This window comes from Salmo salar, chromosome ssa11 (assembly GCF_905237065.1).
Source record: "Salmo salar chromosome ssa11, Ssal_v3.1, whole genome shotgun sequence".
NCBI classification, from domain to species: domain Eukaryota; kingdom Metazoa; phylum Chordata; class Actinopteri; order Salmoniformes; family Salmonidae; genus Salmo; species Salmo salar.
The window spans coordinates 86,419,142-86,437,159 of NC_059452.1; the positions used below are offsets into that span (position 1 = coordinate 86,419,142).

The 18,018-nt window shown below is 43.1% G+C and overlaps 1 pseudogene; it reads right to left on the reverse strand.

The window, feature by feature from the left end:
* Positions 1-3,774: 3,774 nt before the first annotated feature.
* On the reverse strand, positions 3,775-14,134 carry LOC106563339 (piggyBac transposable element-derived protein 4-like; annotated as a pseudogene).
* Positions 14,135-18,018: the final 3,884 nt, after the last annotated feature.

An 18,018-nucleotide genomic window follows, 5' to 3' on the forward strand; every position in this document is an offset into this window, starting at 1 on the left:
GATCTTCAGAACAAAATAGTATGTTTTAATTAATTATTTGGTGACGTGATTATACTTCTATACAGTTTTATCTAAAAATGATAACTTTTTTAATGTTTTACTTTTTTTCTGAAAATCACTGATGAGGATGGTCCTCCCCTTCCTCCTCCGAGGAGCCTTCACTGCTCAATACAGCCTGAACCTGTTGTATTCACCATCTCAGTACAGTCTGAACCTCTTGTACTCACCATCTCAATACAGTCTGAACCTTTTGTATTTGAGGAGCTGAAGAGCTGGCTCTTCTCCATATTCCCCTCGGCAGAATCCTCCAACATCCCATGTCCTCCTGCTGACCCTATGTTCACACACACAAACTACTACTGTATATCAGAGGTTGGCCACAAGGGCCATTTATTTCCAGGTCAACATTTAATATTGCACAGTGTTGTTCTGGTTCATATTGTCTCTTCTTTTACTCTCTCGCTCTCTGTTTCTCTCCGGATGTTTACCCAATGCAAATGTCTTTTTGTAATTGCCTTAGAGGATTCTCAGTGGTAAATAATACAGGATTACAGTATGCTTACCGGTATGAACTCTTACTGCAGTACATTTACATTTACATTTAAGTCATTTAGCAGATGCTCTTATCCAGAGCGACTTACAAATTGGTGCATTCACCTTATAATATCCAGTGGAACAACCACTTTACAATAGTGCATCTAAATCTTTTAAGGGGGGGGGTTAGAAGGATTACTTTATCCTATCCCAGGTATTCCTTGAAGAGGTGGGGTTTGAGGTGTCTCCGGAAGGTGGTGATTGACTCCGCTGTCCTGGCGTCGTGAGGGAGCTTGTTCCACCATTGGGGTGCCAGAGCAGCGAACAGTTTTGACTGGGCTGAGCGGGAACTGTGCTTCCTCAGAGGTAGGGAGGCGAGCAGGCCAGAGGTGGATGAACGGAGTGCCCTTGTTTGGGTGTAGGGCCTGATCAGAGCCTGAAGGTACGGAGGTGCCGTTCCCCTCACAGCTCCGTAAGCAAGCACGATGGTCTTGTAGCGGATGCGAGCTTCGACTGGAAGCCAGTGGAAAGAGCGGAGGAGCGGGGTGACGTGAGAGAACTTGGGAAGGTTGAACACCAGACGGGCTGCGGCGTTCTGGATGAGTTGTAGGGGTTTAATGGCACAGGCAGGGAGCCCAGCCAACAACGAGTTGCAATAATCCAGACGGGAGATGACAAGTGCCTGGATTAGGACCTGCGCCGCTTCCTGTGTGAGGCAGGGTCGTACTCTACGAATGTTGTAGAGCATGAACCTACAGGATCGGGTCACCGCCTTGATGTTGGTGGAGAACGACAGGGTTTTGTCCAGGGTCACGCCAAGGCTCTTAGCACTCTGGGAGGAGGACACAAGGGAGTTGTCAACCGTGATGGCGAGATCATGGAACGGGCAGTCCTTCCCCGGGAGGAAGAGCAGCTCCGTCTTGCCGAGGTTCAGCTTGAGGTGGTGATCCGTCATCCACACTGATATGTCTGCCGGACATGCAGAGATGCGATTCGCCACCTGGTTGTCAGAAGGGGGAAAGGAGAAGATTAATTGTGTGTCATCTGCATAGCAATGATATGAGAGACCATGTGAGGATATGACAGAGCCAAGTGACTTGGTGTATAGCGAGAATAGGAGTGGGCCAAGAACAGAGCCCTGGGGGACACCAGTGGTGAGAGCACGTGGTGCGGAGACAGATTCTCGCCACGCCACCTGGTAGGAGCGACCTGTCAGGTAGGACGCAATCCAAGCGTGGGCGGCGCCGGAGATGCCCAGCTCGGAGAGGGTGGAGAGGAGGATCTGATGGTTCACGGTATCAAAGGCAGCAGATAGGTCTAGAAGGATGAGAGCAGAGGAGAGAGAGTTAGCTTTAGCAGTGCGGAGAGCCTCCGTGACACAGAGAAGAGCAGTCTCAGTTGAATGCCCAGTCTTGAAACCTGACAGATTAGGATCAAGAAGGTCATTCTGAGAGAGATAGCAAGAGAGCTGGCCAAGGACGGCACGTTCAAGAGTTTTGGAGAGAAAGGAAAGAAGGGATACTGGTCTGTAGTTGTTGACATCGGAGGGATCGAGTGTAGGTTTTTTCAGAAGGGGTGCAACTCTCGCTCTCTTGAAGACGGAAGGGACGTAGCCAGCGGTCAAGGATGAGTTGATGAGCGAGGTGAGGTAGGGGAGAAGGTCTCCCCTACCTAATGGATTACAGACTCAGGATGTAAGAGCAAAAACAATGAGGATGGGGACAATATGGTGAGATTGCAGAAAACATATATTTTAAACCAATAACATGTCATGTACTGTGCAAAATTGGAAAATAAAAATAGATCGAAAACTAACAACCCCAATGTCAATTATTTTAGTTGACAATATACTATAAGTGCACTCACGATGGAATCCACATTTTGCGTACAGTACAAAATGACATATGTTTTATTTAATTAATAGGTTACACATGATGAGAGGCAGTGTGAATGAAATAAACAGAAGGCAGGCAGAAGGAAATTCATAATGCTCTATTTTATCCCATATGGATACTGAAAATAAATGGCACCCTGGTTGGTAAAGTCTTGCAGGATGTAACGTTACAGTCTTGCAAGTGTATTTCCTATTTTTCACATCTCATATCAACATATCCAATGTCCATGTCAGCATATGGCTGCGAATGTAAATCTGATTTACTTTGTAAATGTTGTTTTATCTTCCCTTGCTATTTTATGTTTAGATAAAATGGCTTTTAGTTGGGCTAATGAAAGGCGCCTTGACCCCAGCCACCAGCAACAGAGCACTGCAGAAAGCTTAGACGAGACAGCAATTTATCAAAATAATAGGGCAAATTTATCAAGCCACATTGGTCTCTACAGGGCATGGACTGAGCTGGCAGGGGTCTAATGGCTGGAGGGGAAAATAATAATCATCAAGGTGAAGAGAGACGGCCAAAGAATAGGAGGGATCCATAACCTTCGACCTCCAGCTCCTCCAAATTTGGGAGAGAGAAAGATTATGGGAGATGCAGGGAAGCAACGTTTTGTACCGGGGTATTATTGGGCTTTGGTCCCTGGGAGGAGAGCAGGTGGCACAGTTAGAAGACTCATTTATATACAGTACCAGTGAAAAGTTTGGACACACCCACTCATTCAATGGTTTTTCTTTATTGTTACTATTTTCTACATTGTACAATAATAGTGAAGACATCAAAACTATGAAATAACACATATGGAATCATGTAGTAACCCAAAAATGTGTAAAAAAAAATATATATATATATTTGAGATTCTTCAAAATAGCCACCATTTGCCTTGATGACAGCTTTGCAGACTCTTGGCATTCTCTCAACCAGCTTCATAAGGTAGTCACCTGGAATGCATTTGAATTAACAGATGTTTGTTAAAAGTTAATTTGTGGAATTTCTTAATGCATTTGAGCTAATCAGCTGTGTTGTGAAAAGATAGGGGTGGAATACAGAAGATAGCCCTATTTAGTAAAAGACCAAGTCCATATTATGGCAAGAACAGCTCAAATAAGCAAAGAGAAATGACAATCCGTCATTACTTTAACCCTCCCGTTGTCCTCCTATTATGCCTACTACCCGTGTCCCCACGGGTCACCCTGTCCCATCTTGGCTAAAGGCCTAGTGGGCACAAGTGTGACATTATGCGTATTTCTTACACCTGCAGCACACGGTGTGTGTCTTGGCGTCCTTCTTGGGTGGGCAGAGCTGACATCTCTTCCTCTTACTTGCCCCTAGCGGGGCTGCGGGGGTGTCAGCTGTGTGCTCCCGGGCTTGCGGAGGAGCACACAGCTTCGGTGCGGGGGAGACGCTGCCTTCTTTGGATCAACGGCTTCACAAGTGCCTTTCCTAGCTGCTCCAGGAACACCCTCCTCTTGTTCCGCTTCCGAGGCATCCAGTCGGGCTTGATCTCTCGCCATATGACAAAGGCGTTGTAGGAGGACACGTCGAGGATGTTGTGGAAGATGATCAGGGGCCAGCGAGCAGTCATCCGTCTGCAGCTGTCGGTCCCGACCACCTTGTCTAGGTTGTCCACGCCGCCCTTGTTGCAGTTGTAGTCTAGTATGAGGGCCGGCTTCTGGTCGCGGGGATCGCTAACGTCGGCCTCTGTGTGCAGCGTGCTCAGAAGTAGCACGTTCTTATTTCCCTTTGCCAGGTAGGACACTAGAGTGGTGGTGGTCGTGAAGGCGAACCTGGAGGACGAGACCTGTCTGCTTTTTGACAGGAGCAGCGCGGGAGGGAGCTCGGGCTTGTTCTTTCGCACTGTGCCGACCATGGTGAGGTTCCTCTCGAGGAGCCACTGCCCGAGTTCGTAGGAGGTGAAGAAATTGTCACAGGTGACATTGTGACCACCCGGCAGTCCCTGTGTGAGATCGAGGACGACTCGCGCGCCCTGGTTCTTCTCGGGGCCTCCGCTGGCCGCCTTACCGGTGTAGACTTGCATCTTCCAAGCGTAGCTGGACTTGGCGTCGCAGGCCACCCACGACTTGATGCCATATTTGGCTGGCTTGCTGGGAATGTACTGTCGGAAAGGACAGCGTCCTTTTGGGAGAGGGAGAAGAGATTAGCAGCGTCGTCGTCGTCACCGGCTCATCATTGGGGCGCCGCCGCCGCTACTGCTGATGCTACTACTACTGCTGATGCTACTACTACTACTGCTGATGCTACTACTACTGCTGATGCTACTGCTGATGCTACTGCTGCTGCTACCTCTCTATACTACACATACATACATACATACATACATACATACATACATACATACATACATACATACATACATACACACACACACAGATACACAGAGTACCTCTGAACGGGACCAGTTGTTCGTCCACCGTCAAGTTAGACCCCGGGTTGTAGAGGGCCGGCAGCCGCTCCTCCCACAGGTCCCAGACCTCTCTTATGGCCGCCAGTCTGTCGGTGGCGAGTCTCGCGGGTCTCGACTGGCAGTCGTCGAATCGCAGCAGCCTCAAGTACTTGTGAAAGACCTTGAGCAGCATGGTGGCGCGGAACACGGTCCTGCCGCTCTCCGCGTCCCACAGGCTGGCCGCGGCCTTACCTCGGGACCTGTAGACGCCCTCTTGGATTAGCAGCCCTATGTACGCACGCAGGTCGGTGGAGTCCATGGCTCACCAGCCGTCGCCGTATTTTCTCACCCCCTGCAGATTTGTCATGTCCAATTATCCTTTCTATCGCCGGCGTGACAAACAGCTGGAAGGTGGACGTGATGTCGAGCACGCGCGACACGGCGTAGGGCTGGCGGATCATCGGCTGGCCCCGGTCCAGGCCGCTGCGATAGGCCACCGAGGACCATTTGATTTTGCTGTTTTTTTGCAACGTCTCCCTTTGGGCTTGGGCCGCAGCTGCCGTGTCCTCTCGCTCTCTCTAGTCCTCTCCGTGGCTCTGTTTCTCCCTCTCGCTCTCTCACTCTCTCTAGTCCTCTCCGCGGCTCCGTTTCTCCCTCTCGCTCTCTCTCTAGTCCTCTCCGTGGCTCTGGTTCTCGCTCGCGCTCTCTCGCTCTCTCTAGTCCTCTCCGTGGCTCCGTTTCTCCCTCTCGTAGTCCTCTCCCTAGTCCTCTCCTTACATCTCCCTCGCCCTCGCCCTCGCCCTCAGAAGAGGAGCACGACTGCGACGAGCCCTCGGCCTCACTCTCGGGGTCGTGTTCCTCGCCGTCATCGTCTTCCGAAACCTCCTCCTCTTCCGAATCACACCACTCTTCTTCTTCTTCCTGGTCCACACTGGAGAATATCTGTTCAAGGACCTGCGCTGCGGTGAAACGCACGGTTATGGCGACCCCGGCTGGTCCGCTCCTTGGTCTCAAACATATACTATGACCACATACTCTTGTAGTAGGGGGAACAGAGGCCACCGACAACGGCCACAGCAACGACCGGGCGAGCGCCGCTAACCACATTATTAGTAGCCTCTCTACATGGCCCGCCGATCCGCCACTGTTGGGGAACAACTCGGAACGCTGCCCGGGTCACTCTGACCCGCACAGACACAGGGGAACAACTAGGAACGCTGCCCGGGTCACTCTGACCCGCAGAGACACAGGGGATCAACTGGGGATCAACTAGTAACGCTGCCCGGGTCACTCTGACCCGCACAGACACAGGGGAACATCTCGGAACACTGCCCGGGTCACTCTAACCCGCAAAGACAACGGGAGGGTTAAGACACGAAGGTCAGTCAATTCAGAAAATGTCAAAAACGTTGAAAGTTTCTTCAAGTGCAGTCGCAAAAACCATCAAGCGCTATGATGAAACTGGCTCTCATGAGGACCGCCACAGGAAAGAAAGACCCAGAGTTACCTCTGCTACAGAGGATAAGTTCATTAGAGTTAACTGCACCTCAGATTGCAATCCAAACAAATGCTTCACAGAGTTCAAGTAACAGACACATCTCAATATCAATTGTTCAGAGAAGAATGCGTGAATCAGGCCTTCATAGTCGAATTGCTGCAAAGAAACCATAACTGAAGGACACCAATAAGAGATTTTTGGTTCCAACTGCCATGTCTTTGTGAGACGCAGAGAAGGTGAACGGATGATCTCCGCATGTGTGGTTCCCACCGTGAAGAATGGAGGAGGATGTGTAATGGTTTGGGGGTGCTTTGCTAGTGACACTGTTGTTGATTTATTTAAATGATTTATTTTAATGCACACTTAACCAGCATGGCTACCACAGCATTCTGCAGTGATACACCATCCCATCTGGTTTGCACTTAGTGGGACTATAATTTGCTTTTTAACAGGATAATGACCGAAAACACACCTCCAGGCTGTGTTCTCTCTGCTACCGCACGGCAAGTGGTACCGGAGCGCCAAGTCTATGTACAAGTGTAACGTTCGTAGCCTGGTGAAGAGGAAGCGGACCAAAACGCAGCTGGGAGCGAACACATGTTTATTCAACACACTGGAATTAAACATGTACACAAAAATCAAGAAAAATGCAGATACGTTACGTGCTCAAACAAAGAGACAACACCCCACAAACAGCGTGGGGAAAACAGCAACTTAAATGTGATCCCAATCAGAGACAATTAGCGACAGCTGTCTCTGATTGGGAATCGACAGAACCCAACCTAGAAATAACCCACCTAGAGCCTACACAAGGCTAAAACGTAAACCAAACACAAACCAATGAAAAATACCTAACATGACACACCCTGAACCAATATACCCGAGTTCACCTGGTCAGGGCGTGACAACAAGAGGCTTCTTAACAGCTTCTACCCCCAAGCCATAAGATTCCTGAACAGCTAATCAAAAGGCTGCCCAGACCCCTCTTTTACGCTGCTGCTACTCTCTGTTTATTATCTATGCATAGTCACTTTAATGCTACCTACATGTACATATTACCTCAATTACCTCAACTAACCGGTGCCCCTCGCACATTGACTCTGTACCGGTACCCCCTGTATATAGCCTCGCTATTGTTGTTTTACTGCTGCTGTTTAATTATTTTTTAATTTCATTTTCTATTTTTTACTTATCTATTTTTTACTTAATACTTATTTTTCTTAAAACTTCTTAAAGCATTGTTGATTAAGGGCTTGTAAGTAAGCATTTCACAGTAAGGTCTACACCTGTTGTATTCGGCGCATGTGACAAATACGATTTTATTTGACCAAGAAGGAGAGTGATGGAGTGCTGCATCAGATGACCGGCCTCCACAATCACCCGACCTCAACCCAATTGAGATGGTTTGGGATGAGTTGGACCGCAGAGTTAAGGAAAAGCAGCCAACAAGCGCTCAATATATGTGGAAACTCCTTCAAGACTGTTGGAAAAGCATTCCAGGTGAAGCTGGTTGAGAGAATGCCAAGACTGTTCAAAGCTGTCATCAAGGCAAAGGGTGGCTACTTTGAATAATCTAAAATATTTGTTTAACACTTTTTTGTTTACAACATGATTCCATTTGTGTTATTTCATAGTGTTGATGTCTTCACTATTATTCTACAATGTACCCAAACTTTTGACTAGTACTATATGTTTGAACTTTGCCTATGAGGAAAGGGTTGAGGCTCTATGGGTATACTGAATATAGGGCCATGGGTTTGCGGTAAATCATTATCGTAAGTAGCTAATGGAATAAGTCTGAGAGTCATTGATGTTTGAAATATTGAAAAAAAACTAAACTCAGTGTCCACAAGTTACAGAGAAACGTTTTGTCACCAGCCTGTAGACATACAGTACTTTGACCATCACATTCATTCAAAGACAAATAAGTAAACAGGTCTGCTGTTTTCAAATCCTCCCAACTTCCATCTCTAACTCTATTTGTGGTCATCTGTAAGGTCAGGGAGTCCAAACATTATCGTCCCGAATCTGTCTCAGCCAGAGAGCTCAACAGTGCAAAAAGAACTCTGTATTTCCCAGCAACAACAACAACAAAACAGGAAAAATATTTATTCTGCATTTTGTCTTTGAAAATGTGTTGCATGTTATTTTTAGTTGGCATCAATGCTGCTGTCTCGCAAAGAGATGCATTGCACCACAGCGATAAGAGCAATAGGCGTAAACCAGCTCCCATCACTCTGTCCTTTACAACACTTTGATAGAGCATCATCCTGAGACAGGGCTTGTCCTAGACTACACAATTTGTCCTGTTCAAAAAGACATATCGCTTTAAGAAAACCTATGCCTGCTCATAGAAAATAGGTATTACACTTTTATCTAAGTTTATTGTATTCCTGGAGAAAATATATCATGTAGTAAAGCACAGAAGAGTAATTTCGGCATCTCCGAAAACATTATGTGAATCATTTATACTAGTTATTTTAACTAAGGCAATAACTCCCTTGGAGGAGCAACAGAGGAACCCAACCATCCATAATGCCCTCTCTTGGAAATCACTCCTCCTGCCAGCTCCATGGAAGAGCACAGAATGTGTACTCAGCTAGTAGCACACTGTTCCGTTACAGCTTAAAGATAAGTCATCCTGATTCCTATTACAATACAATCACTGCTGTTCCTTATTTATTACTCTGTTTGAGGTATCTAGGCAATGTAAGCCTTTAAGCTATGTTGTGTACATGTGTATTCTGCTCATTTGCATAATCATGTATTTACTTCGATTTAACTAGGCAGACATCAAGCTTTACTTAGAAGGTTTCCCAAGGAAATAAATATGATTCTCCTTATCTGAACATGTGTATGTTCAAACAAATTTGCCTAACTATGGTATGGAATGCAGCAGCTATAACACTTAACTCCCTGAAGGAAAAGACAGATGAAGAGAGATCCTGTGAAGGTGAGTATTAAACTTCTTTACAAAGAGCTAAGAAAACATTTCTCAATCAAACAGTAATGCTTCAATGGCAACCACGTCAATGGCAGCATTTAATGAAAAGCCTTTTGAGTTGTAATGGCCTTGCTCAGAAACAATACATCAATAAGCAGGCCGCTTCTATGCAGAATACAATGTCGAAAACACAAATTGTTTATTTGTTTTGTTTTAAAGATGATAAATATAACGTATTAGTAGTCTAGCTACCTCAGAAGGAGCCTGTATTGACAGCCATTTTAGTGTATCCATCTTAATTTACATAATTTTCTGTCTGACTTCTGTCTCTGTGTAACAGCAAAAATACTCAGACAGAGTATAGAGTAGATGACAGAGTAAATGAGCTATCTGACAGTTTGAATATTAGGTCTCAAAAATACATAGCTGTGCTTAAATAAGTGTTGTGGTGTGTCATCGTTGGCCGGAAGTTGTTCTTTGCCACTGTGCCTGAGATGTGAGCGAATGTGAGAGATCTGTAGGGAATGGAGCAAGACTAAGATATCCAGCTGTTGGCTTTGAATCCAAACACCATGCAAGGACTGGAAAAGTGTTCATTTCAACAAAGATGCGAGGCCAGCAGCATATAATGATTGTTAAACATAATGATTTTTATGTATTTTAAACAAAGATGCGAGGTCAGCAGTATATAACGATTGTTAAACATAATGATTTTTATATATTTTAAACATTGTACCTGTAAATAATTAAAATGTAGCCCGCATACACATTGCTGTGCACTTCAAGAACGATAAATATTGATATAATGTTCTATAACCCACTGTTTGGCCTTATTTTTGCTGTTTCCTCCATGTGGAAATGATTAATAATCATTCATTTATCCCTTTAGAATTCATAGCGGCCGTCGACGGGCTTTCTTTACATTACTATAGCGGCCGCGAACTACCTTATTTTTCAAAAAAGAATATCTTTGTCAGTATTGAAAAATGAACATGCTAACAACCTGTTGTCGGGTTCATGTGGCTGTTGTCATCAACCAGAAACCGGAAACTGTCAGGACTTCTACCGAAGTCGATGCCCCTCCTTGTTTGGGTGGTGCTCGGCGGTCGACGTCACCGGTCTTCTAGCCATCACTGATCCATTTTTCATTTTCCATTGGTTTTGTCTTGTTTTCCTACACACCTGTTTCCAATCCCATTCATTACATGTTGTGTATTTAACCCTCTGTTTTCCCTCATGTCCTTGTCCGAGGACAGATTTCCATTGGTCTAATGTCCATTGCTCGTGTTTCTTGGCCCAAGCAAGTCTCTTCTTATTATTGGTGTCCTTTTGTAGTGGTTTCATTGACGCAATTCGACCATGAAGGCCTGATTCATGCAGTCTCCTCTGAACAGTTGATGTTGAGATGTGTCTTTTACTTATAATCTGTGATTCATTTATTTTGCCTGCAATTTCTGACGCTGGTAACTCTAATGAACTTATACTCCGCAGCAGAGGTAACGCTGGGTTTTCCTTTCCTGTGGTGGTCCTCATGAGAGACAGTTTCATCGTTGTGCTTGATGGTTTTTGCCACTGCAACTTTGAAAGTTCTTGAAATTTTCCAAATATTATATAAACAATCAAACAAAACAAACACATGTATCAATATAACAATCCCTAGCCTTTCTCCTAAACTGGCCCAGAGACAACAACACATTAAACATTACTTGGAGATCATTCCACATGGTAAGGGCCTGGTAGGAAAAGGCAGATTTACACAACTCTGAAGACACATGGAGTCTCCATCATTCACCAATCCTATGATCTAGCATTGTAATCCGAGTTTCTATATTTCAACAATGATGTTAAGTAAATTGGTAGTTTATTGAGTAAGGCTTTATAAACAAAAGCACAATAATGAAGTGCCTGTGTTTTTATCGAGGTCAAACCAACTTTATGATAAAGAATGCAGTGGTGAGTGTCAAAACTGTCAGATGTTATAAAACGAACATAATCTGTCACAGGAATGAATGTAGACTGAATGATCTGTTTTCTACTATTTAATGAAAGACAAACCCTATTCCTATAGAAGAAGACCAATTTAATTCTTAATTTCTTGACCAACTTGTCAACATGCTTTTTGAAAGAAAGCTTTTCGTCAATCCAGATGCCCAAATATTTCTAGGTGGGGAAAAGATCATTGAGGGCACCATCTAACGTACTTATGCGCAAATCATTTACATTATTATATGATTTGGAAAATAACATGTACTTGGTTTTATCAGCATTTAGTACCAACTTCACATTAACCAAGGCTTTCTGCAAGGTAGTAAAAGCAGATTGAAGAGGCAACAGAGACTGGGCTGCTGTAGGGGCAGTAGCATATACAAAAGTGGCATCTGAGTCCAGATGAAACTTGCAGTTTTGTACAAATAGACCAATGCCGTTAATATAAATAGTGAAAAGAACTGGACCAAAAACCGAACCCTGTGCGACACCTTTTGTTATGTCTAGAAATCCTGATTTAATGCCATCAGTAAGTGCACACTGTGTTCTGTCTTTTAAATAATTCTCAAACCAGCTACAAGCATCCAGATCTAAGCCAATCGTAGAGAGTTTCTGAATAAGTAAGGTGTGATCCACAATGTTGAATGCCTTGGACATGTCAATGAATTGGGCAGGACAGTGTTTCTTCGTATCTAAACAATTTATGACATCATTTATAACCATGGAAGTAGCAGAGATGGTACCATGACCTGGTCTGAACCCTGACTGTTTTACATTCAGAAAAGATGTAGCAGTTTAAAAGGGATCTAAGCTGAGTATTAATCAATGATTCCAGGATTTTTGCTAGGCAAGAGAGTTTGAAAATGGGACGATAATTATTTAGATCACTCGGGTCGACACCTTTATGTAGAGGAAGTACATGGGCAGCCTTCCAAAGTCTAGGGATAGTACTTGATATAATTGTCAAGTTAAAAATATGTGTTAATGCTGCCGCAGTCAATGGAGCAGAAAGCTGTAATAAGAAGGGATCAAGCATATCAGCCCCAGTAGATTTTTTTTACATCAATCAGAAGTAGTTGTTCCAATACATCAGAAGTAGACAGTTGCTCCAGAAAGTACAAGGATTCACTGGGGGTCGACTACCGGCTGGGAGAGGGACGAGCAGTTTACTGACTGACCCGGGTGTATTAAACCAAGATTTCTTTCAAACAAAAACCAGTGGACATAAAACGTTAATTAAAAGCATGACATATCTCATTTTTTTAAATAATGATGTCCGAGTTCAGTATAAGTTGCTTGGGTAGGGAGGGAGAGGAATTTCCACACTTTAGCGGCCTTAACTGTTTTCCAAAATGTAGATGGATCACCAGCAGTGTCAGTCATAGAACTTTGGAAGTAACTTGATTTAGCCTTTTTAACTAAGGACGTGCATTTATTTCTCAGTTGCCTGAAAATCTGCCAGTCCACAACAGCATCAGTTAATCTAGCTCTTGCCCAGGCATGTTTTCTTGTTCTAAAGATATCTCCAAGTTCTATAGAAAACCAGGGATTTGTATAAATGTTTTGTGTCTATAGCATTTAAAAGAAGCATGTTTATCTGCCAGTGATATAAAAATAGATGAGAAATGCTCAAGAGCTAATTTAAGGTCAGGTATACACTTAGAGGAAAGTTCAGAAAAGTAGAAGTCATGCATAAATGCTTGGAGAGACATTTTAAAAATCTCTCCCTAATACAGTTTCTCAATTGCTTAGACACAATTCCTGGAACAACTCACCATTTTCTAAAATCTTCACACACAATTTTAAAAACTCACATCCAACGGTATAAACATCTAACTTCTGGGTCCCAATTAAAACTTTGCCCACAGACAACACACACAAGCTGTCAAACACAGACTACATGACTGTTAATTACCCACTGGAGGGATTAATTCAAAACACTGCTTCCAAAATGTTTAGAATAGGTTTTCAGAGACATTATTTCGAACTTTGTAAAATCACAGCACTGACTATCCAGATTACCCTTTCAGGAACACCCTGGCGAGAGAAATTCAAAACAGTACGGGAATAAATACCTCTTACATTAGTGGATTAAGGGAATACTACTGTTAATGCTGTTTTGGTCAAAAGCCTGACCTTTGAAATGTCACACTGACAAAACATGGAAGAGTCTATGCATGGTAAAATACCCAATTTCCAAAAGCTTTAATTCCAAATCAGCAAATGTACAGATTATTCAGCATCAGCATTCTTATCATCTCAGGTCTGGGTTAGGCCATAATATCTCATCAACATCACACATTATGTTTGCTTTTGCCAGGCAGCGTGGGAAAAATTCCTCTGTGTGCCTTAGAAAACCCTAGATAGACTCTACTCTACAGACAAATCACCACAGGCGTCCATCATTGCCTCAAGGAGGTTTTGATGTGCATAGGGGTTGAGGTCATACACTCTCCACCGCAATGCTGAGAAATAATCCTCAATCGGATTTAGAAATGGGGAATATGCTGGCAAAAAAGAACGGTGAACCTGGGATGGTCATTGAACCAGGCACAAACCAGAGCAGCCAGATGGAAACTCAAGTTATCCCAAATGACAACATATTGGGCTTGCTCTGGTTGCCCTGGCTCCCCTTCCTGTTGAAGAAAGTTATTGTGCAGCTGATCTAGAAATTTAAGGAGTTGTGCTGTGTTGTATGGACCCACTTTGACATGGTGGTGGATGTCGCCACGATTGCTGGTGGCTGCACATAGGGAGACTTTGCCTCCCCTCTGGCCAGGAACTTGTATGACAATGATGTTGCTCCCCCTTTTGCACCTTTTTGTTAGGTTGAACCCTGCCTCGTTGATGAAGATGTACTCCTGTGGGTGAGCCATGGCATCCAGCTCAAAGATTCTCTACAGAAGTTAAAAATAATAATAATTCTGTACTACAAATACAGTACTGTAGTGTACTACTGTACCGGAATGAAAGATTGTGTACTGCAGTTACTGTAACAGTAATATACAGTACAGTTTTGATATGCTGGAGAGACGGGCCATACTCTACATACTGTAAAAATTCTGTACAGTATAGCAATTACCTGCACATATTGGAATCGTTGCTTCTTAACTCTGTTTGAATTCCTTTCAAAAGGCACACGGTACAGCTGCTTTGTCCTTATGTGGTTCTTCTGAACGATCCGGTCGATGGTGGAAATCCTGATGCTGTCAGTTCCTTGGAAGAATACCAGGTCTTCAACTATTTGGGTTTCAATTTCCCTCAAATGGATGGCATTATTGGCAATCACCATATTCACCAGGGCTCCTGCTCAGCTGTGAGAAGTCTCCGCCGACCTCCAATAGATGGCCGCCTCTCAGTTCTGCAAAAATGAAATGTGACCATTACTAACCTATGGTCATCCATTAGTGTGGTAAAAACTACACTGAGAACAAAGTGGAAATTCAGTCTATATGCACTACAACATTACATGTATCACAGTAACAATGAGGCAAATGACCTGTTTTCCCTTCTGAAAGTACGGACAATGGATGCAACCGTGTAATGGCTTAGGTTTGGTTGCACTAGCTGTCCAGCTTCTCTCATAGTACATGATGAACTAGGGTGGCACGGATTTCATCTGAGATTACTTGTCTTTGTTGTTGTCGTCCTCATCCTCGTCCTCTTCCTCTCTGTTTTCTTGCAACTTCGGTATTGTTAGGATCCATTGTTCCAAAGCACATGGACATGCCTCTAGGCCCTATTTATTGACCCTGCACTTCAGATTGGTGTGTTAACAATTTTGAGGCTTCGTGTTTGCACCTGGAGAAAGGTGTGCTCTTTGAGTTTAGGTTGTGATGACTTGAGTTAATTATATTGAGAGCATGTGTTTGCTGAATGAATATATATATAGTGCAATGAATGATTTATTTGGCCACTTTTCTGTAAAGTTTTGCAGAAAGAGTTTTGAATATTGAAGCGTATGGAAACAGGTGAATAGTGTTTACGGTTATGGGAAATGTGTGTGTGTTTTGGGGAATAACGTAAGTGTATGGGTTTTTGTGCTACAGGAAACTGTTTTTGTGTTTAAGCAATCGAGAAAAACTGTAATACTGGGAATCAGAATTATCCTGTCTAGTATCTCTAATACAATGATCGCCTAAGGTCACTTGCAAACACACCAAAAGATGTACTTATGGGGGTTATTTGTGAAAATGAAATCTAATAATGAGGATCCATCTAGATTTTTCACCATTTACCCGAGTCGGTTTTGTGATTAGATGGGATAGATTACGATCAAGGCAAATGTTCTTAAAGTTATCTGAGATAGGTGTCAGCCAGTCCAGGTTAAAGTCACCTAAGACCACCAGTTCAGATGATTAAAAAAGGTTTTAAATCCTCAGCTATGGTACTAATCACATCAACTAAAGCAGCAGGAAGCCTATACACTTCAGCAACAAATACACGTTTTGGCTCATGGTCATCTCCAAAACCAGGATTTCACATTTCTGGGGTATAGTGATATTAACCTCTATGGGCTAGGTGGGACGCTTGCCTACTCAACAGCCAGTGTAATCCCGTGGCGCGTTATTCAATTACCTTAGAAATGCAAAACCTTCAATTTTTCAAAAATATGACTATTTTACACCATTTTAAAGATAAGACTCTCGTTAATCTAACCACACTGTCCGATTTCAAAAAGGCTTTACAACGAAAGCAAAACATTAGATTATGTCAGCAGAGTACCCAGCCAGAAATAATCAGACACCCATTTTTCAAGCTAGCATATAATGTCACATAAACCCAAACCACAGCTAAATGTAGCACTAACCTATGATGATCTTCATCAGATGACAACCCTAGGACATTATGTTATACAATACATGCATGTTTTGTTCAATCAAGTTCATATTTATATCAAAAACCAGCTTTTTACATTAGCATGTGACTAGCATGTGACTAGCATTCCCACCGAACACTGCCGGTGAATTTACTAAATTACTCACGATAAACATTCACAAAAAGCATAACAATTATTTTAAGAATTATAGATACAGAACTCATCTATGCACTCGATATGTCCGATTTTAAAATAGCTTTTCGGTGAAAGCACATTTTGCAATATTCTCAGTAGATAGCCCGGCATCACAGGGCTAGCTATTTAGACACCCAGCAAGTTTAGCACTCATCAAAGTCAGATTTACAATAAGAAAAATGTTATTACCTTTGCTGTCTTCGTCAGAATGCACTCCCAGGACTTCTACTTCAATAACAAATGTTGGTTTGGTTCAAAATAATCCATTGTTATATCCAAACAGCGGCGTTTTGTTCGTGCATTCAAGACACTATCCGAAAGGGTAAATAAGGGTGGCGAGCATGGCGCAATTCGTGACCAAAAAATTCTAAATATTCCATTACCGTACTTCGAAGCATGTCAACCGCTGTTTAAAATCAATTTTTATGCAATTTTTCTCATAAAAAAGCGATAATATTCCGACCGGGAATCTGCGTTTAGGTAAACAGACAAAAGAAAAGAAAGCATTCGGTCGACTCGGGCACGCGCCTAAGCCCATAGTACTCTGAGCGGCCACTTGCCAAAAGCGATAAAGTGTTTCAGCCAGAGCCTGCCTCGATATCGTTCAGCTTTTTCCCGGGCTCTGAGAGCCTATGGGAGCCGTAGGAAGTGTCACGTTATTCCACAGATCCTGAGTCTTCAATAAAAAGAGCCAAGATGAAACACTACTTCTCAGACAGGCCACTTCCTGCATGAAATCTTCTCAGGTTTTGGCCTGCCATATGAGTTCTGTTATACTCACAGACACCATTCAAACAGTTTTAGAAACTTTAGGGTGTTTTCTATCAAAAGCCAATAATTATATGCATATTCTAGTTACTGGGCAGGAGTAGTAACCAGATTAAATAGGGTACGTTTTTTATCCGGCTGTGTCAATACTGCCCCCTAGCCCTAACAGGTTAAGAGTGCATGACGCTACAAAAGTGGATTTCACATACATCGCCACCTTTTCTCTGCCTATCATCTACAAATGTTGTAATTAGCAATGTCAATATCCTTATCAAGTCTCTGATAAAACAAGAATGTCTGTGTTCGTGTCATGCATCCAGATATCAATAAAATCCACCTTGACATTATAATTTGCACAATTAAATGTAACAAACCCAGCACTTTGCAAGACTTAAAACCAGCAGGGGGGGCCATATTTACCCTAACCAGGTCATTATAAACTTGATCATTAAGTAAGTGCCCGATGGGCCTGTGGCTGCATCTATTAAATCCTACTGAAATGCATTCCAGGTGACTTCCACATAAAGCTGGTTGAGAGAATGCCAAGAGTGTGCAAAGCTGTCATCAAGGCAAAGGGTGGCTAATTTGAAGAATCTCAAATTTAAAGTATATTTTGATTTGTTTAAAACACTTTTGGTTACTACATGACTCCATATCTGTTATTTAAAACTGTTGATGTCTTCACTATTATTCTACAATGTAGAAAATATTACAAATAAAGAAAACCCTTGAATGAGTAGGTGTGTCCAAACTTTGGACTGGTACTGTACAGTACGTATGCACATACATATACACTACCGTTCAAAATGTTGGTTTCACTTAGAAATGTCCTTGTTTTTTAAAAGAAAGCAAATTTTTTGTCCATTTAAAATAACATAACATTTATCAGAAATACAGTGTAGACATTGTTAACGTTGTAAATGACTATTGTGTCTGGAAACGGCACATTTCTTATGGAATATCTACATAGGAGTACAG